Below are 21,769 nucleotides of genomic sequence, written 5' to 3' on the forward strand. Positions count from 1 at the left end.
ATCAATTATATTTGCTCCCTTTCGTTTTCGAGTATTTTTATCTATGGAATCGGCGGTCTTCCACACTTCAGGCGTGCTTTAGATTCATTTGTAGTGGTATTTTTCCCTTCTGGGATATCAATTTTTAACTGGAGCATTTGCATCTGGTACATGAGACTTTGTTACTCTCTTCGGGTCAGTAAATGCATCTGACATTTGATTTGTTATATTTTGTAAATGAATATTGTTTTTCACTTTAAGTTCACATTAATTTGAACGGGGATCTAAAACTGAAAGTGATAATTCATTCCAAGAGATTTTATTTTCCAGATTCTTTATTTCTCCCCTAATGTTGGAAATTATGATTCATCAAAATGACAATCATCAAATCTAGATGTAAATAAATCTCCAATTGATAGTTCTAAAATTTTACTATCGATGTAGATTCATATCCAATATATATTCCCACTCTTCATTGAGGACCCATTTTTTGCATTGAGGTGGAGAAATATGTACATAAATTGCACATCTAAACGTCCTTATATGGAAAATATTTGGTTCTTGACCGCAAACCATTTGAATAGGGGAGAACTAATGATAACTAGGTGGTCTGATGTGTAAAAACCGCATGTCCCATATTGATGTCGGAAGTTTAGAATGTATTAGTAATGGTTTTTCAAGGAATGACCACTTGAAGTTATAATTATATTATGCATCATAATTGATCCAATATGGCCTAACCAACCATGTCAAACTTTTAAGGTGTTATCATAACTTTTATTTTCAATTACATGGGACTCAACCATTCTAATATTTGTAAAATACAATCGGGAGGACAATACGAATAATTTTCCAAAAAGACTTTTATTATCCGATATCATTTTTGTAATATTGAGATACACTTTATTACCATCATTAGTTGTTTCAACATGATATCTGTTAGAATGAATACCCTTAAGACGTAACAATTTTTTTGGTGATTTGAATGAAAATAATGCATCACCAATTGCAATTATTGTCCCTTGTGGTAAATACTATATTATCTCTTCGGGAGCCTTCAATCATTTTTGCACTAGTCGTTATTGAATTAACATATGCTTCTCCAAGTGATACGTGAGAAAAATATTTTTTATTATTAAAAATGATATGTGTTGTTGCACTGTCTGCAAGACATATATCTTCCTGATTTCTTTTGCGAATATCCATATATCTCTTCAAAAAAAATAAGAAATATTTGACTTAGAGAAATAAAGTCACATTTTATTACTTTGAGAAGTTTGTGACAACATCATTTATCACTACACGACTATGAAATAAAAACATAAGAAATGACATGAAACAAAATTACATATTATTCTTTCATCACCATCCATAGCACCACTTGTCCCTTCTGGGTAGACAAGAAAATTGGCAACATTCAAATGTGTCATTTCTGGTTGATCTTCATGAAAATAATTTTGAATAAAATTTGTTTTGATATTTTTTTCTTAAGATTTTAGAGAAGCTTGATAAAGATCAAAAGAATGATTTGGAGAGCGGAATGTACGAGACCAATGATCGGTCATTACACATCTGTGAAAAATATTTTGAACTTTCTTTTTGCTTGACCATTCATTATGATGTGAGTTTTTGTTACTTTTCCAACTTCTGGTGGTTATTTGCAATCTTGTTATTCTTCTTATGATAATTATGACGACCTCCACTACCTCGATTAGACTCATGACTATTATGATTATATGATGTTGCATTCACTTCAGGGAAAGGACTAGAACTGGTCGAGCATGATCGAGAACTTTTCATCAATAGCTCATTGTTTTGTTCGCTAAAAACCTTGCTAAGGAAAAAGATTACATGATTAATAATAGATATTGGTCACAATTGTCTCGCTAAAAACTTTGCTAAGAAAACCCAGTGGGAAAAACATAGCTAAGGAAAAGAGTATAATATGTTTCCAACTCCCCTGATCATCACATCACTTGATTTCCTTAAAGCGGTGCGTGACAGTGTTTCGTACATCTTTTCAAATTTGGATGTAGGAAGCGCTTTAGTGAACAAATCAGCCAAGTTGTTACTTGATTGAATATTTTGGATGTTGATGTCACACTCCTTTTGAAGATCATGAGTGAAAAAAAAAACTTTGGTAATATATGTTTCGTTATGTCTCCTTAGATAAATCATTTCTTGAATTGGGCTATACAAGCCACATTATCTTCAGTATGGTTGGAACATTCCTCTTAAAATTTAGATCACAATTCTCACGAATGTGTTGAGTAAAATTTCCTAACCAAATACATTCACGGCTTGCCTCGTGAATTGATATAATCTCTGCATGGTTAGAAGAAGCAGTAACTAAAGTTTGTTTAACAAAAAGCAAAGAAATTGTAGTACGTCCACAAGTGAATAAATAACCTGTTTGGGATCGAACTTTGTGTGGATCAGACAAATATCGAACATATTTATAACCAATTAACTCCATATTTGATGAATTTTAATAGTATAAGCTCATATCCATTGTACCTCGAAGATATTGAAGAATGGCTTTGACTCCATTCCAGTGTCTTCTTGTTTGGAAAGAACTATATCTTGCTAATAAATTTAAGGTAAAAATATATATCAGGTATTGTATTCTTAGCAAGATACATTGGTGCACCAGTAGCACTAAGATATGGTACTTCTGGACAAGGAAGTTTGTAACAGCCGCAGATTCGGGCTAGTAAATCTAGAGATAATAAGCGTTAAAAATGAAGTTTTGATAGAAGATTATTTAGGATAAATAATCTTAACTGAAATTATATTATATGTCATAAGGATTCCGTACATATAAAGAACGCTGAAATCCGACTTATAACAAAGAAGTTATGACCCGTTGAAGTTTCGCGATTAAACCGGCACGGTTCTACGTAATGTAAAATGTGACTTTTTGATAAATTACTTTTTATCCTTATTAATCTAAACCAAAGTCACAGTATTCGTTAAACCGAGAGTGTGCATATAGAGAACTTCCAAATCTAATTTCATAAGAGGAAGTTATGATTTTTCGAAGTTTTCGCGTAGCAGTATACATCTCAGAAATCGAATTTTAAATCGTTAAATTTTTAGCCAAATTTATCTAAATGAGAATTGAAGATCTCATTAATATGATTTCAACGATAAAAAGATAGACGAAAACGGAGTCCGTATGTAGAAGTTATGAATTTTACACGGTCGTTATCAGTGTAATCTTCTCAGACTGTTAAATTTAAAACCAGTCAAGAATTAGCCGATGTGGTCAACAGGAAAGTTGTAGATCTTGTCAATACCTAAGCATGGATATTAATAACGTCAAAAACAGAAGCCGTATGCGAACGTTCTGAATTTTTTAAGATTGGTTGTTTACCTGTGTCCTGCAGCATGTGTCAGCACCAGGTGAAGCCTTGGTGCCTACGCAAGACTCACGACGTAAGAGGCATGTCCCACGACATGAGAGGCCCCTGGACAGCCTATAAATAGAGCCGAAATTCACTCATTTCATCACACATTTCCATTCCATTCTCTCCCAAACCCCCAAGGTCCCAAGACCTTTTCTCTAGGACCTCCTAGGTGTTGGTAGCGAGCCCCGGAGCAACAGAAAGCCCCTAGGAGAAGAGATTTCAGCTCAGAAGTTCTGCCCGTGCAGAGCCCGACTCCTCGCTAAACCCCCAGTAAGTGAGTTATGATTACCATACTTTAAGTATAACTTATGTTTAAGTTCATTATCGTTATTATACAAATAAGATTTATCGGTGATTCCATGTCGTTTTACTGATTGATCTACTTACAGGGATGATGTCTAAGGTATGATTTAGTGAGGTGTTTAAAGTGAGATTTCAAAACAGTATACTTCGTATTACCTCCGATATGATCCTAACTGGTTGTTCCTTACTTGATAGATCTTGAAGTAGACTTTGAGTTAATGATGAATGTAGACTAATAATTGGTCGCAATAAATATTAGGCTAAAACTTACTGATCATGACACTAGGTTACGTTAAAGGAAAAGATAGTTGCTAGAAGCGAAGAGCTACCCAAATTTCGAGTCGTCACTTTAACAAGTGAGTGCATAGTCCCTTTTATGAACATGATTTTAATACAAGTATTAATTAAAGTATTAAATATATGTTTATGTGTGAAATATTTGATATTGCCTTAAATACGTGTTAATATCATATATGACAATATATGATGATTTAGGATATAAAGTAAACGTAAACTAATTAAGAGGAATATTGGGTAGTATCTTCTTACGAGTACGAGTGAGATATACACGGAGGGTAGGACTTTAAAATTTGTCATTAATCTGAGAGCATGGATTAGACATAGTCATTCATCCTTAGTCTGAGAGTCTGGAATGGGCGTAGTTATTTGTCATTAATCCGATAGCATGGATTAGACATACCTAATCCGTGAGTATGGATTAGGTATAGTTATTAATTTTAGATCCGAGAGTATGGATCATGTCGTTGTGAGGATCGACGGGGTGGGGTAAAATTGCTTATATAAAGTGAAATTATATATTGCGAGTTCTAAAATATTAATATATATATATATATATATATATATATATATATATATATATATATGATATAACATTGTGGGATTGAAATCCCTATGTACTCACCAGGTTTCCCAACCTGACCCACTCATTTTATTGTATCAGAGGTGGCTATATGAAAGATACATTTTGCTGAGAGATTCGAGGAGTATTAGGCCACTAGTTTAATTAATGTAAGGCTTGTAATATTTCGTTATGCTTATGTTTCTGTGTTGACAATGACATCTAAAATTTTTAAATAAAAATACATTTCTTCGGAATGATTTCATAACATCTTTATCATGTTTTCTGGGAACAAATTCCGCAATACTATTTTTCAAAAAGGATACTCTGATTTTTAAATAAGCATAAACAAATCTGTCTTTTCTGGCCGTGAAAATGGGGATGTCACAATGTTTTTGTAACAACCCGTAATTTCAAGTCAATGTAAGTTGAACTTATTCGAACAAAAGCCTAAATTACAATTGTATGCTAAGAAAAATCCATATCATGACATTTATACAATAGGAACTTGAATACCTTAAGGACTTGTTTATACAAGTTATTTTATATACATACCTTGTAAATCATATTTATATATAAGTGATGAACACTTATATTGAAATTATACATTTTATAACTCAATATAAGTCAAGACAAGTCAAAGGGGTTAAAGAATTAATCACAAAATGACACATACATGGGGTTTACGGTCCAAGTAACATCAAGAAGGTGTGTTCACGGTTCAAGTCATGAAGCAAAAGGGTGTTCAAGGTTGAAAGCCAAACCGTGAACAACTTGTATCATAGGCATCTTGACCATGAACTCTTCCCCATGTGATCCTTTGGCCGTGAACTCCATTCAAGAATCAAAATCAAACCATGAACTCTTCCCCATGTGATCCTTTGGTCGTGAACTTTATTCAAGAATCAAAATCAAACCATGAACTCTTTCCCATGTAGACTTTAGACCGTGAACACTTCATTCTAGAAGTGTTTAACCGTAAACACTCATCAATTGTCTTCATATTTCATCCAAAGTTTTATTTCCCAATGTGATAACACCGTAAACATTCATTCACCGCCTTAGAAGTATGCTTTACACTTAAGGCACAAATGAACTCATTTGTACATTACACAAGCGTAAACACCTCATTTCCTCTCAACTGCAAATCTTAGTTCTTCATTTGCTCTCAAGTATCAACGTATCTGCATCCATAGTTCCCTCACTAATTGTAAATAATCCATATATATATTAATATCATTTGCCTTGTTAAATTACTAGTTAACTAATTTAGGAATACAATTATGTGTAAAATATAATCAAGATACGATTAATCACACGTATTCTATACCGAGAATCATCGCAACCACATCGAAACCAACCACAAACTCATACACGAGGTGAGTTCATACCCCCATATTTTCATAGTTTTTACTGTTTTAAATGGGGGGAATACAAGTCTAACACAAGGATTTTGTATTACAAACAAATGGTTTCAAAATATATCTTACCAAAATGGATTTCAATTGTCATCAAATCAAATGGTTTTAAATTGTATTAAAATGACATCAAATCACCAAAAGTATTTCAAAATGTTAAATTCTTTAAATGATTTTATAAACTTATGTTTTCCCCAAAAATCATATATATATATATATATACACACACACTAGTAGTATACCCACGCGATGCGGCGGCGACAAATAGTTGATTTCGATGAATATTTTGACATCGATTAATTTCCGTACGAGAATACTCATTCAGGTAGACAGAAAATCATTTGCAGATAAAATCATTAAGGTCAGTGGTAAGTGGCAAGTATAAAATAGAAAACCACGTGGTTCATTATTTAAGTGGAACCGATATGAATGAAAGAGTTAAAAAATAGTAGCAGCTGATCGGATCGGATAAGCAAAAATATATTTAAAATTCTTACGATTGTACCAGATTTGGTCTGATATCTTGAAATATTTCACAATTGTATCATCACTAATACTTTCTAAAACTTTTTTTAGTATATCACACTAAACTAACATTAAAAAAATTGATCATCAATTTTGTTACGTACATTAGTTTTTATCAGATTTATTGCTGAAAATGTATCTTCCATACTTGTCGTAAGAGGTAAGATCAATGCAAATTATAAACCTTAAAAAAGATTACGAATTATTAGTTTAATACAATTTACAATGTATTATTCACAAAAAAATAGTCAATAATCAATTGCAAATAAATAAAAAATTAAAAACTGTTAGTCTATTTAATCTACAAAGTTTATCAAAGATCCATAGTATCAAAGTTTCTATCACTTGTATCACTGTTTAAGCTTTTGACGGTTGAAAACAACAAACACAAATAATGTTTGCAAATAAATAAACTACTAATCACAAATAATCAATTGCAAATAAATAAACCATAAATAAACCGATACTGATTGTTTTTCTTATTTATTTATTTAAATATTTTATTGGACTATTGAAATAAAACATGAGCTTTAGAAATCTAGATTTTTATATTGTTGTTAAATATATTATTAAAGATAAGGTTGGTCATTTTAAATATTAAAGTTAGTTCCCCAAGTAGGTGAGTCAAATGTCTTACCTTGCGTAAGTGTAGCCTTGCCCCTGGTTAAGGTTTGGTTAGTTTTACGAATAATTTATTATTAAGTAAAATCTATTGTCAATGTTGTTTATTTTTGTGGGATTTAGCGTGTTCTGGTAATTTTTTGATCTTTAAAAATATTTAAGCGTTTTAGTTCTTTTAGTAGTGTTATAGCAAACACATTTGATGTTTAGAAACACTCTACGCATGAAGTCTTCAAAATTACAACTACTAAATATCAGCGCTTTTCAAAAATATTAAAAATGTTTTCCTTTAGAATATTACGAGATTAATATTTTAAAGAATAAAAAATAGATTTATTATGTTGTACACTTGTACATAATAGATAAACTTTTAAACAAAAATGGTTTATTTTCCAAATTTATTATAGTTTTTTGAAAAAAAAAATTCTCTCACTTAAACTCATTATTATCTATCATTACTTTATCGGGAACCCTCAAAATAACCTTTTATATTCTTTTCTTTATTGGAAACCCTCCAAATAATCTTTTATATTTTACTAATAATCTAATATGTTTTTCTTCAAATCATCACAAAATCGTTGTTTTTGCATATGACAACTTTTTGTGTTAAATTTCTTTTTATTGCCATTTTTGTTTTGATTGTTTCCTTTCTAACATTATTCACAAATTAGTTACCATAATTTTCATGTTTATGAACATAATTGTTTTATACCATGTTATCCAACATTTTTTTTTCAGTCAATTAACAAATTTAACAAATTCTTGAATATGATCCATTTTTTTGTGTATGAAAAAGTTTCCTTTTTGTGTAAACAACATAACTACACCTCCTTCACAACTACAGTTGTATGATATAAATTTGACAATTGGTTGCTACTTTTTATTAATCGATGAATTGTAATGAATATAGATTTTTATAATTTACTAAATGGTAAGAATTTTGTCAAAATCATTTTTTTTAATAATTTGGTTTTAAGTTTTAGCTCATTTCTCATTTTTAACAATATATAAAATTAACTTGCCATTAAAATCATCTACAAGAACCGACATGTTATCTATGGTCATTTCCACTATGATGTAAACCGGTAAGAGTTGAAAAAACTAAAGAAAAAACTAAATTCAAATCAAAGATGGATAATAAGAATACCTACGTAATCATCATTTACAATATTCAGATCCATAAAAACAAAAGATCTGAAAATCAAGACATATATCGACAAAAAAATTAAAGTTAAACAATATATGCAGGGAAATTAAAAACTTAAAGTTTAACAAAACAACTACATAAACATCATTTCGATATACGAACATAGATTAATATTTTTGCGCCATCCCAGTCACCTAAACAAAGCAAGTAGCTAATGGCCTAGAATAGTGCTTTTCTATTCAAGATTAAAATATTTAGATCTGGGAGTTACTATAAACACTAAAATAACAGAAAATCAATAATATTATAAAATTCCACAGAAACATTATCTAGTTACATGAGTACTCAAGTGGACAATACTTTTGAAAAAAATATAACGATAGCAGTTATCTTCTAATCACCCCCATCAAATCCATGCTCCGTTCATATAATCATCACATCTTCATTTTTCATAACAAACATACTTTCTCTTCAAATCTGAAATCAAAATCAAAATAAAAAAATAATTTTAGTTGGGCTTAGAGTTTAAAACGGGAGAAAGAGAGAGACTAAGAAATGGTTAGCTAACACACCATCAAAGACAAATCCTAACAGCCTCATCATTGATGAAAATTAATAATCATCTATATATAAAGTTGCTTAGTCTAGTAAGATGCATACACATACCTACGTAAAGGTATCTTCAGAATTCATAAATAAAGATAAAAGGACTACGTACAAAAAGTATTATGCCTAAATATTAGAATAAAATGACACAATCTGTGAAAAAATTTCAAGAACTGCAAAGAAAATAACAAACTCGATCATGTTTTTGTTATAAAAACTCGAAACCCTAAAAGTAAATTCAAAAAACTATTAGATAAAAACGTATATGTGTATTTGACTGAAAACAAAAAGTAATTAACATGCAAGAGATGATGGTGGTGCGTGTTGACCAGTGTAGGAGGCGGGAAACAACCGAAGATGGATGTCGGAGGCGGCAACTACTGTTGGTGCTTGTTGAGTTGTTTAAATAAGGTGGCGTTTTAGGGTTTCTTTGAGAGAGAGAGGGTAAGTGGGAAAAAGAGTTTAAAATGTCTTAATATATTTGTCCAAAAAGAGTAGTTTTTTAGGGTTTTTTTTTCTCTCTTAATTTTGATTGGCTAATTCTCATTCACATAGATCACCAAGTTTTAATCTATACCATCCAAAAATAATTCAATGGTCAATATTTCTTATCCTTGTATTTAAGACTTTGGTCTTAAAAATAATAGGATCTACTATTATATATACATTATAAAGTAGTATATAGATAAGATTTAAAGGGCTTAGGACTGATAACTCACTTTGGTTCCTTTTCCTTATTTGGATGTGGGCCTATAGTATCGGTTATTTGTCTGAATGTCGTTTAAATTTTAGTTATATATATTTCTATATGTATATAAATACAAAATGTTATTTCATTCAATTTCAATACTCCTTGTAACATGTCGAGCAAGGGGTTGCATTCATGAACAGTTATTACTAGAGTACACTGTTTTTCAAGAATAAGGGTTTGTTTCAAATCTAATCAAATGTATAGAGCTTTCAAATATATGTTAAGAATACTAAATCAGGAGTATTTTATCAATCATTATTTCAGAATGATTGGGTTTTCACTTATATTATACGCGTAACGTCTATATGCTTTTTATTAGTCATTTGATTCAGGTTGTTTAATTCATTTAAACAATATAGTTAAAGTCCTGACATTATAACTAGAATCTCCATTCGGGGATCGAAACAAGTGTGTATAGATCTATATTGGGATTGACAACACCACACTCAGAGGGTGTTTGTTTTTTGGTTGCAGATCTGCGAGATCACTTTTGTCTGCGCGGCGCAGACCACGCGCAGACATATACCCTTGCAGCATGTTTGTTTTTTCGAAGTGCGCAGATGTAAAAACGTTTGCGCGAGGTCTTCACCACACAGACATGGGCCAGCCACTTCTAAGGTCTGCAAATCCTTTTAACCTAAAAAAAAACACGCCTTTTGTTTTCTTTCTATTGGCGCCTCCATCAAAACTTCTCACCCTCAAATCCTCCCACCATCGACGCATCTTGCCTCGCTTCCAGCATCTACTTCACGTTCATCAACTCCGATTAGCACCGCCACCCACCGCTGCCCTCCTCTCTGATCGCAGGCGAAGAGTCTCCCATTGAAGCCAGCAACTCCTCTACGCAGCAAACAAGTAAGAACTCTTCTATTTCTGATGATTTTTCTTGTTTTAGTACGAAATTAAAGGGTAGTTTTCCTGAAAAACTTTTATTTTATTGAAATTAGTTGATGTTTACGTAGCTTTTCTTGTTTTTTTCTTGCTGAAAATTCGATAACATTCATTCTTTCGTTTAATTTTTGTTAAATATTGTTGAAACACAATATTTGTTGATGTATGTTGCTGAAAAATCGAAATGTTGATGTTTATGTGCTATTTTTTGCTCAAATAATGTTGTTTAAATGTTGTTTTGTGCTGAAATTGTCATATAATGATGATTATATGCTGTTTTTTTGCTGAAAAATCAAAATTTTGATGTTTATGTGCAATTTTTTGCTAAAATAATGTTGTTTAAGTGTTGTTTTGTGCTGAAATTGTCATATAATGATGCTTATATGCTGTTTTTTTGCTGAAAAATCGAAATATTGATGTTTAGGTGCTATTTTTTTTTGCTGAAATAATGTTGTTTAAGTGTTGTTTTGTGCTTAAATTGTCATATAATTATGTTTATATGCTGTTTTTTTGCTGAAATTATGAAACAATGGTGTTTATATGATTTTTTTTGCTGAAATTGTGAAATAATGGTGTTTATTTGCAGTTTTGTTTGCTGAAAATGTGAAATCATTATGTATATGTGCTGTTTTTTTTTTTTGGTGAAAATGTCCTTTTTTTTATGTTTAACATGAAATCAAGTTATTTGACTTACCTAAAGCTTCTATGATATATTGGTTATTAGAGATGGGAGAGAAACAACAATGGACCAATGAACATTTAAAATGTTTATTGGAAACTTGTGTTGAAGAAGTTGAGAATGTAGGAAGAAAAGGATTAAGTTTGCACAAAGATTCATGGATGAGGCTTGAAAGAGTTCTTATGGAAAAATTTGGCACGATACGATGAACCTAATGTCTCGTTTCGAAATAACAATGTGGCTGTTGATGATGATGATGACGGGATTCCAACACATGGTACTGCAGCAGACCGTGAATCTATGACTCAGTTACGGGATGAAATTGTTGAGCAGTTGATGCACAATATAGATTGAATTGTTTTAAATGAAATTGTTATTGTAAAACCAATTTTTTTTTATTGTATGACTAATTTAGTTGCATGAATTTTATTTTCAGTGTTATATGACTATTATTATTAAAATTTTGGTGTTGAAAAATCATTTTAAGTTTGTAAAATCATTTTATTAAAAATTCAGTCTATTTCACCAGCCTGCAGACATTAAAAAACAAACAGTCTTCTTATTGCAGACTGCAGACGTTTGGTCCACCTCTTCTGCTGCAGAGACTTGCAGATGTGGTCCGCAGACTGCAGACATTTTGGCTTCAGAAAAACAAACAACACCTCAGACTACTAGCTACAGTCAAGCATACACGCCCACGAGTGTCAGTTGTTATCAACAGCTTTAAACGCATTCAAAGCATTGTTTCAGGCCATCTAGTCTCATTATGGCTATAATAACTCATTAAAAATATATTAACAATACGGTTAGTGTATAATTAACTAAACATGAGTACATTTTCAAATTACTAGTCTACCAAAATACAGTTTACAGTATTAGATATCAGTATTCAATAACAGCTGGTGAAGCCAGGCACACTCACTTTTATAGATTATACAAAAGAATAAAAATACAGAACACTAATTTACAAAGAGAACGGTTTTATGTGATTAAAACTACTTTTCATATACAACAGATGTAACATCCCAAAATTCAAGCCCAAAAATTTCATTTTTATTTAAATAACTCATAAAAACATCCATTAGAAAATACTGTGAAAACACGTCGTCTCATAAAACAATGTATCATGTCTGAAACCCAAGTCATAAACTAATAACATATCAGAGTACAGTCCCATAAAACTTCTATGCGGAAATCATGTGTGTGTGTGATGCGATGCTACGCCGCCGGCTCCTTCCCCTTAGACGAAGAGGTACCTGAAACCAAAACTGAAACCGTAAGCACAAAGCTTAGTGAGTTCCCCCATCATACCACATACCATACAATATCATCGGTATCTTTCAACCGATAATCTTCGTCGGTATCTTTCAACCGGTAAGCATCATCGGTATCTTTCAACCGGTAATCATCATCGGTATCTTTCAACCGGTAACTGGGGACTATTCCACCCCCTACCACTAGCATACAATAACAAGATATAAGCATACAGTCAGGCAAATCCGGGTACTGACCTACCCTTTGGTCCTAAGGACCACTGTCAGGGAAACTATCCCTATCATGCACGTAACATATCCTACAGATATAACTCATAACCAAACACATAACCAGACCAAGATAAGTATCACAAAGACAATCATCTTTTAAATACTCCTCATTGGTGGGCCGGCATTGTGGCCTTAGACCCACCCCTACTGGAAGGTACCTCACCTCATACAAGAAGCTGTTGATAATCTGTGCGGGAAACCTCCGTCCGCTGCTGCTCCGGAAATCCTCCGGCTACAATCCCCACAACCACTCAGTTAGAAACTAATATGTATTCTTAGGGTAAAATGACCATTTTACCCCCAACCAAGTCTAAGTCAAAGTCAACCTCCAGTTGACCCGACTCGCCGAGTTGAGCCGTCAACTCGCCGAGTCCTACACCCTTTACTCGTCCTCATCCATGACCCCACTCGTCGAGTTGGGCCGTCAACTCGACGAGTTCTTCTCTCATATGAACATCACATGAAAACTCATCTGACTCGCCGAGTTGATGAACAACTCGTCGAGTTCACCTTCATCTGATGAACAAGTTCTGTCCTCGACTCGCCGAGTTGATGAACAACTCGTCGAGTTCATCTTCATCCTTAAGAAGATTGCCTTCGACTCGCCGAGTCCGTTCATGCACTCGTCGAGTCCCATGAACTTCCAGAACGATGGCTTAGTCCAGAACGTTGAGTCACTCCCCGGGACTCGACTCGCCGAGTACATCACTTAAATATCGCGTCCCGTCCCGCTTCTACTCGGCGAGTTGGTCCTTCAACTCGCCGAGTCCAAGGCCAAAAATGCAAAATACTTAGAAAGAAATACGTACCAAGAACCAGGTGCTACAAATCTCCCCCACTTATTTTAGACTTCGTCCTCGAAGTCTGCTGCTCGTTCCTGGAACAGCTCAGGGTAATGCTCCATCATCTCGTCCACCGGCTCCCAAGTCCACTCCGACCCCTTCCGGTGCTGCCATTGCACCTTCACGAGTTCCACTCTTTTGTTCTTCAGATCCTTCGACTTCCGGTCAAGGATCGCTACAGGCCGCTCGATGTAATTCAGGATGTCATCGACCTGAATGTCCTCTAAGGGTACCACTGCTGAGTCGTCCACCAGGCACTTTCGCAGCTGAGAGACGCGGAAAGTGCTGTGGATGTGTCTGAGTTCGGCTGGCAGATCCACCCTATAAGCTACCTTGCCCACCCGGGCTATAACCCTGAAGGGTCCAATATACCTGGGACCCAGCTTGCCCCGTTTCCTGAATCTGATGACGCCCTTCCATGGCGACACCTTCAGGAGAACCATATCCCCGACCTGAAACTCCAGGTCCGATCGGCGCTTGTCGGCATAACTTTTCTGCCGACTCTGAGCGGTCTGAAGTCTGCTCCGAACTTGCTGAATTCTCTCTGTCGTCTTGAGAACCACTTCGGTGCTCCCCATGACCCTCTGGCCAACCTCACGCCAACATATCAGGGTCCTGCACTTCCTCCCGTATAACATCTCGAAGGGAGGATGGTCAATACTCGCATGATAACTATTATTATAGGAGAACTCTGCCAACGGAAGGTAGGTATCCCAACTACCTCCGAAGTCTAAAACACATGCCCACAGCATATCCTCTAGCGTCTGGATGGTCCGCTAGCTCTGACCGTCCGTCTGCGGGTGAAAGGCGGTGCTAAAATGCAGACGAGTACCCAGCTCGTCATGAAACTTCTTCCAAAACCTAGAAGTGAACCGCACATCCCTGTCTGAAATCACCGAAACTGGCACCCCGTGCCGCGCCACCACCTCCCTGATATAGATATCGGCCAATTTCTCGGCCGAGATGCTCTCCTGAATCGGGATAAAGTGGGCGCTCTTGATCAATCGATCGACGATGACCCAGATTGAATCCACTCCCCGCGCGGTCCTGGGAAGCTTGGTGATAAAATCCATCGTGATGTCTTCCCATTTCCACAACGGGATATCCAACGGCTGCATCTTGCCATGTGGTCTCTGATGCTCAGCCTTGACCTTCCTGCAGGTCAAGCACCGTTCCACATACCATGCTACATCCCGCTTCATGCAGGGCCACCAATAATCAAGACGAAGATCCCTATACATCTTCGTCGCCCCGGGATGAATGGAGAATTGGGATTTATGCGCCTCCTCCATCAGAACCTGGCGCACGCCTCCGAGGTATGGAACCCACACCCTGCGGTGTAATGTCAATAACCCTCGGCTATTAAAGTCGAAGGAGGAAACCTGTCCTACAATCCGCTCGCTTTTCCGATGTTCCTCCTTCATAGCCTCCTGTTGAGCCTCCCGGATCCGCTCCAAAAGCGGAGTCACCACTGTCATCCTCAGACAGATATCCCTGATCGGCGCTGCCTTGCGGCTAAGCGGATCGGCCACGACATTGGCCTTCCCCGGGTGGTAAAGGATCTCGCAATCGTAATCCTTCACCACGTCCAACCACCGACGCTGCCTCATGTTTAGATTCGGCTTATCCATGAGGTACCTCAAGCTCTTGTGGTCCATGTAAATTGTACAACGAACCCCATAGAGGTAATGACGCCAAATCTTGAGGGCGAACACAACAGCCCCCAGCTCCAAATCATGCGTCGGGTAGTTCGCCTCGTGAGGCTTCAGCTGCCTCGAAGCGTAAGCAATGACGTGCCCTCTCTGCATCAATACTGCGCCCAAACCCGAGATGGACGCATCGCAGTATACAACAAGATCCTCCATGCCCTCTGGCAGGGCTAAGATTGGCGCCTCGCACAATCTCTGCCTCAATGTCTCGAATGCGGCCTGCTGCTCAGGCCCCCAACAAAAGACCACGGCCTTCCTCGTTAGCCTGGTCAGGGGTACGACTATCTTGGAGAAATCCCGAATGAATCTCCGATAGTAGCCGGCTAATCCTAGGAAACTCCGAATCTCAGATGGAGACCTCGGAACCTCCCATCTCATCACGGCCTCCACCTTGGCCGGATCTACCGAAATCCCATTCTGGTTGACAAGGTGCCCAAGGAACTGCACCTCGCGCAACCAGAACTCACACTTGGAGAACTTAGCATACAAGCTCTCCCTCCTCAAAGTCTCCAGAACCTTTCGCAGGTGCTCCTCATGCTGCTCTCGCGTCTTGGAGTAAACCAAGATATCATCGATAAACAGTATCACAGACCGGTCTAACATCGGTCTACACACGCGGTTCATGAGGTCCATGAACGCGGCAGGAGCATTGGTGAGCCCGAAAGGCATCACCACGAACTCATAGTGGCCATAACGCGTCCGAAACGCCGTCTTCTGCACATCCTCCTCTCTGACCCTCATCTGATGATACCCTGAACGCAAATCAATCTTGGAGAACCAAGATGCTCCCTGTAGCTGGTCAAAGAGGTCGTCAATCCTCGGGAGTGGGTAACGGTTCTTCATCGTTACCTTATTCAGCTCCCTATAGTCTATACACATCCGATGCGACCCGTCCTTTTTCTTTACAAACAGAATCGGAGCTCCCCAGGGTGAACTGCTCGGTCTAATAAAACCCTTGTCTAACAGCTCATGCAGCTGTGTAGACAACTCCTGCATCTCAGGAGGAGCCAACCGATACGGTGCCTTGGCTATCGGAGCCGCACCAGGGACTAGGTCGATCCTGAACTCCACCTGTCGCTCCGGAGGTATCCCAGGCAGCTCCTCGGGGAATACATCCGCAAACTCTCGTACCACGGGCACATCGCCCACCGTCGCCCTACCCATTTCATGGGTATCCATAACATAGGCGACATAACCGGCGCAACCCTGCTGAAGGTAACGCCTAGCTCTCGCTGCTGAACATAATGCTGGCCCTCGCTGTGGCCTTTTGCCCTGAATCACCAGATCTCCCCCACCAGGGGTCCTAATCCTCACTGACTGATGCGCACAGTCAATCACTGCCCCATTGGGGCTCAGCCAATCCATACCAATAATAACCTTGTTCCCCCGCAAAGGTATGGGAACCAAGTCCACCAGGTAACGTTCCTCGAACAGCCTCAAAACACAATCCCGATAGACCTCTGACGCTCGCACCGACCGGTCTTCCGCAATCTTGACCTCTAGAGGGCAATCCAACATGCCCGAAGACTCCGGGAACTTCTTGCTAAGCGCAAGAGAGACGAAGGATCGGGTGGCACCCGAATCAAACAATACCTGAACTGGGATACCGTTCACATGGAACGATCCTAAACAGGGCACAATCATCACATAACCAAAATCACAGCAGCGATCCATAAAACATAAATAAGAAGTCATACCTGTCACCACATCGGGTGCAGCGCGTGCCTCCTCGGCTGTCAGCTGAAATGCTCGGCTCCGCACCACTGGAGCCTCTGTCTTGACCTTCCGACCATCTGCAACCCGCGCCGTCGCTGAGACCGGCGCCGCTGCTGGCGCTGCTGCTGACGCTGCTGACAATCTCGAGCAATTGGCGCTTTTGTGGCCCCTCTGATTGCAATGGAAGCAAATCAAGTCTGTCATCTGCACTGTGGGGGTGGGGGTAGTACAATCCCTGCCAAAATGCCCAACCTTGCGGCACTTATAGCAGCATGAACCCGGCCCAGTGCGACAAGCTCCCTCGTGTGACCGACCGTATTTCCCACAGCGGCCCCGTCCTGTCTGGCCTTTCGGCCTACCATCGGATCCCTTGGGCTTCTTCCCCGAAGCCCCAGCCGTCAGCCCCTCCATTTCCTTCCTCTTCTGGATGTGCTCCAGATCAATCTCCCTCTCCCTAGCCCTGGCAATCATGGAATCCAAGGTAGGGCAGGCTGAAAAACTAACATGCTCCCGAATGTTAGCTCGTAGCATGTCATGGTAGCGGGTCCTCCTCATATCCTCGTCTCCCGCATACTGGGGCACCAACAATGCCCTCTCCCGAAACTTGGCGGTGATCTCCGCCACAGTCTCCGTAGTCTGCCTCATGTCCAAAAACTCCCTAGCCAGCTGTTGAAGCTCAACAGTTGGCGCAAACTCCGCCCTGAATCTAGTCACAAAGTCTGACCAGGTCATAGCCTCAACAGCCGAGGCTCCCAACGAGTCACCAACCGACTCCCACCAATCTCTGGCCCTGTCTCGCAAGCATCCTGCTCCATATCTCACCTTTGACCCCTCTGGGCAGAAGCTCGTCAGCTGCACAGACTCGATGTCTGCGATCCATCTCCTGGCAGCAATGGGGTCTTTCACCCCATGGAAATCTGGTGCACCACTCCCTCGAAAGTCCTTAAAGGACAGTGTGCGCGTACCCACCTGGCTAGACGCCATATCACTCCTGAATGCTCGGAGGCGATCCTCCATCAGCTCAACATCCCTTTCCTTGATCGACCCGAAAATGACAGGGGTCGACTCAAGGATGCCTCTCGTGATCTCAGACGCGATGAACTCGCGCAGCCCGCCATCAACCTGCTCGGATCCTGCACTCGAGCGTGATCCTGATCCTGATCCGGAACCTCCTGCTCCATGTCGTGTGGTCACCATGCTGAAAATACACGCATAAATGTCAGGATCATACATACTCCCGAGAGGTCTAACGCACTCTCCAAGGTTCCCGGTTCCATCTAGGCCCTCCTTGATTCGAGTACGGGTCCTCTGCTTTCAGTAGTACGGGCCCATACTACCTTCCACATCTACCTGTACTTTCCTCAAGGATTGCTTCGACTTCACCAAGCCCCTTTTACCGACACCCTTTCCACTGACCTCATCCTAGGCTTCCCTAGGGCACTCTTCGACCTACCCTCCGCCATCAGCTGCACCAGGAGTCCCCACTATTTCCCCCTAACTAACTCGCAGATACTGTTACATATTTGCTCCTTAGTTAGTCGAAAATGGCCACGACCCCCATAGCACAAAGCAAGCAGCATTCGTGCATTGGGTAACCAAACCAGGCATAACCTACACAGGCCATCCTACTACTGACTAAACAGTCCTAGCATATAGCTCATACAACAGGCATATAAGGCATCCTCCCTAGACCCTTAGCCCTAACTAGCATGCAATTCTCAGAATCATATATCAGGCACACAAGGCATCTTCCTAGATCCTTAGTCCTATTATAGCATGCAGTTTCTGAATCAAAACCATATAGCATAACATAGCAAGTATGGGTATCTTGGGGAAAACTTACTTGAGCCCGGCCGGTCGCATGCATCACACACCTCGTCTTTCTTAGAATCCTTCCATTTAGATTTTAGAAAACCATTTTTCTTTGTAAAAATCTTTTAGTCCCTCGGTTTGAGTCCAGACACCCCCGAGGGTGTGTCCGAATCCCTCAAACAAGGGCTCTGATACCAACTTGTAACATCCCAAAATTCACGCCCAAGAATTTCATTTTTATTTAAATAACTCATAAAAACATCCATTAGAAAATACTGTGAAAACACGTCGTCTCATAAAACAATGTATCATGTCTGAAACCCAAGTCATAAACTAATAACATATCAGAGTACAGTCCCAGAAAACTTCTATGCGGAAATCATGTGTGTGTGATGCGATGCTACGCCGCCGGCTCCTTCCTCTTAGACGAAGAGGTACCTGAAACCAAAACTGAAACCGTAAGCACAAAGCTTAGTGAGTTCCCCCATCATACCACATACCATACAATATCATCGGTATCTTTCAACCGGTAATCTTCGTCGGTATCTTTCAACCGGTAAGCATCATCGGTATCTTTCAACCGGTAATCATCATCGGTATCTTTCAACCGGTAATCATCATCGGTATCTTTCAACCGGTAACTGGGGACTATTCCACCCCCTACCACTAGCATACAATAACAAGATATAAGCATACAGTCAGGCATAGCCGGGTACTGACCTACCCTTTGGTCCTAAGGACCACTGTCAGGGAAACTATCCCTATCATGCACGTAACATATCCTACAGATATAACTCATAACCAAACACATAACCAGACCAAGATAATTATCACAAAGACAATCATCTTCTAAATACTCCTCACTGGTGGGCCGGCATTGTGGCCTTAGACCCACCCCTACTGGAAGGTAACTCACCTCATACAAGAAGCTGCTGATAATCTATGCGGGAAACCTCCGTCCACTGCTGCTCCGGAAATCCTCCGGCTACAATCCCCACAACCACTCAGTTAGAAACTGATATCTATTCTTAGGGTAAAATGACCATTTTACCCCCAACCAAGTCCAAGTCAAAGTCAACCTCCAGTTGACCCGACTCGCCGAGTTGAGCCGTCAACTCGCCGAGTCCCACACCCTTTACTCGTCCTCATCCATGACCCCACTCGTCGAGTTGGGCCGTCAAATCGACGAGTTCTTCTCTCATATGAACATCACATGAAAACTCATCTGACTCGCCGAGTTGATGAACAACTCGTCGAGTTCACCTTCATCTGATGAACAAGTTCTGTCCTCGACTCGCCGAGTTGATGAACAACTCGTCGAGTTCATCTTCATCCTTAAGAAGATTGCCTTGGACTCGCCGAGTCCGTTCATGCACTCGCCGAGTCCCATGAACTTCCAGAACGATGGCTTTCCAGAACGTTGGGTCACTCCCCGGGACTCCCTAAAACCTTTCCACACTCAACTGGGTCCTTTTGACTCTCAACTGATATGGGACAGAACCCTTCGACTCGCCGAGTCCAAGAATGGACTCGTCGAGTTGGTCACATCCTCTCACTAAATCATCGATTTCTGATGTACAAGCCTTGATCAAAAGATAGATCTATGCTTCTACAATCGATCTAGCACGTAAAGTTACAACCTTTACGTGCTTGCATGGGACTTTGAGCTCAAAAGGTCCTAAAACAAGCTCTTACAATGCATGGGGCCTTCTTTGAGTGCAAAAGCCACTCCTTTCTGCCTTGTAACCCCTCTAAGGACCTAGATCCGAAACATCAACCCCAAACCATGCTTGCAATCATGGTTGGTGACCAAAATGGCTTAGAAAAGCCCTAGAACTCCACAAAATGGGATCTATCAAAAGAACAAACAAGGTATAGACTTTATACCTTCTGTAGACTGCAAATGATGCTCAAAATCGGATCCTTCTAGCCTCCTCTTGATCCTTCAAGCTTTTCCTTCCTTCCTTGGGTCACAAAAGCACCAAAATCACTCCAAATGCCTTAGATTGCTTCAATAACGGCTAGGGTTTCAATGAGAGGTGTTTGGGAGCATAAAGGGGCGATGGAGGCTGCATAAGGTCGTTTAAATAGGGTGCAAACCCTTGGATTAGGGTTTTTGTCCAGACAGTGTCTACTCGCCGAGTCCGGGACCCGACTTGCCGATTACATCACTTAAATCTCGCATCCCGTCCCGCTTCTACTCGGCGAGTTGGTCCTTCAACTCGCCGAGTCCAAGGCCAAAAATGCAAAATACTTAGAAAGAAATACGTACAAAGAACCAGGTGCTACAACAGAAAATATAGGATTTTCTGGAACAATTTACATATTCAAGAAATAGAAACATACTTTCAAACATAAATACTTATGCACTGACTCAGCTTATGTTGATACTCTCTTTTCAAATTACTTGTATTCTCAGGGAATCAGTAGACAGGTACTCTCCGAGCTTTTGAGAAGATGGAGCTATTTTTGAGTCATGTCTTCTTCTTTTGTATAGCTATTTTGGTGTCGATATACATTGATTGAACACATGTAAAAACTTATACTTATTAATGCAATGGTTGTTTGTACTTTGACTACTATAATGCATGTGTTGTGATACTACAAATGAAGTCATCCACCCCCGGACGTTTCCTCCGACTGGTTTGGGGGTGTGACAGTTTTTCATTTTTTTCACAAGACCGAAATTGGTCCTTTTGGCATCTAAGTGACTTACCACTATCGGGTTACTCAATGGATGTGAGTTATCCATATAAAACCTTTTGAGAACCTTTTCTAGATAACTAGATTGATGTACAAAAACTCCATTTTTAGTGTGCTCAATTTGAAGACCCAAACAAAATTTTGTTTTACCAAGATCTTTCATTTCAAATTTTTCTTTCAAACAAGAAGTAGCTTTTTCTAATTCTCCAGGATTTTCAGTTATATTCAAATAATCTATGTAAACAAGATAAATT

The 21,769-nt window shown here is 39.1% G+C and overlaps 1 long non-coding RNA gene across 1 annotated transcript; it reads right to left on the reverse strand.

Moving 5' to 3' along the window:
• Positions 1–8,547: 8,547 nt before the first annotated feature.
• LOC145121137 (uncharacterized) lies at positions 8,548–9,319 on the reverse strand. The gene is made up of 2 exons (XR_013714514.1): positions 9,198–9,319; positions 8,548–8,739 (listed from the first exon to the last, which is right to left on the reverse strand). It is a non-coding gene; the product is annotated as an uncharacterized LOC145121137 (long non-coding RNA).
• Positions 9,320–21,769: the final 12,450 nt, after the last annotated feature.

The sequence above is a fragment of the Lactuca virosa genome, chromosome 6, assembly GCF_052849685.1.
Source record: "Lactuca virosa cultivar CGN04683 chromosome 6, Lactuca_virosa_CGN04683_v6, whole genome shotgun sequence".
NCBI classification, from domain to species: Eukaryota; Viridiplantae; Streptophyta; class Magnoliopsida; order Asterales; family Asteraceae; genus Lactuca; species Lactuca virosa.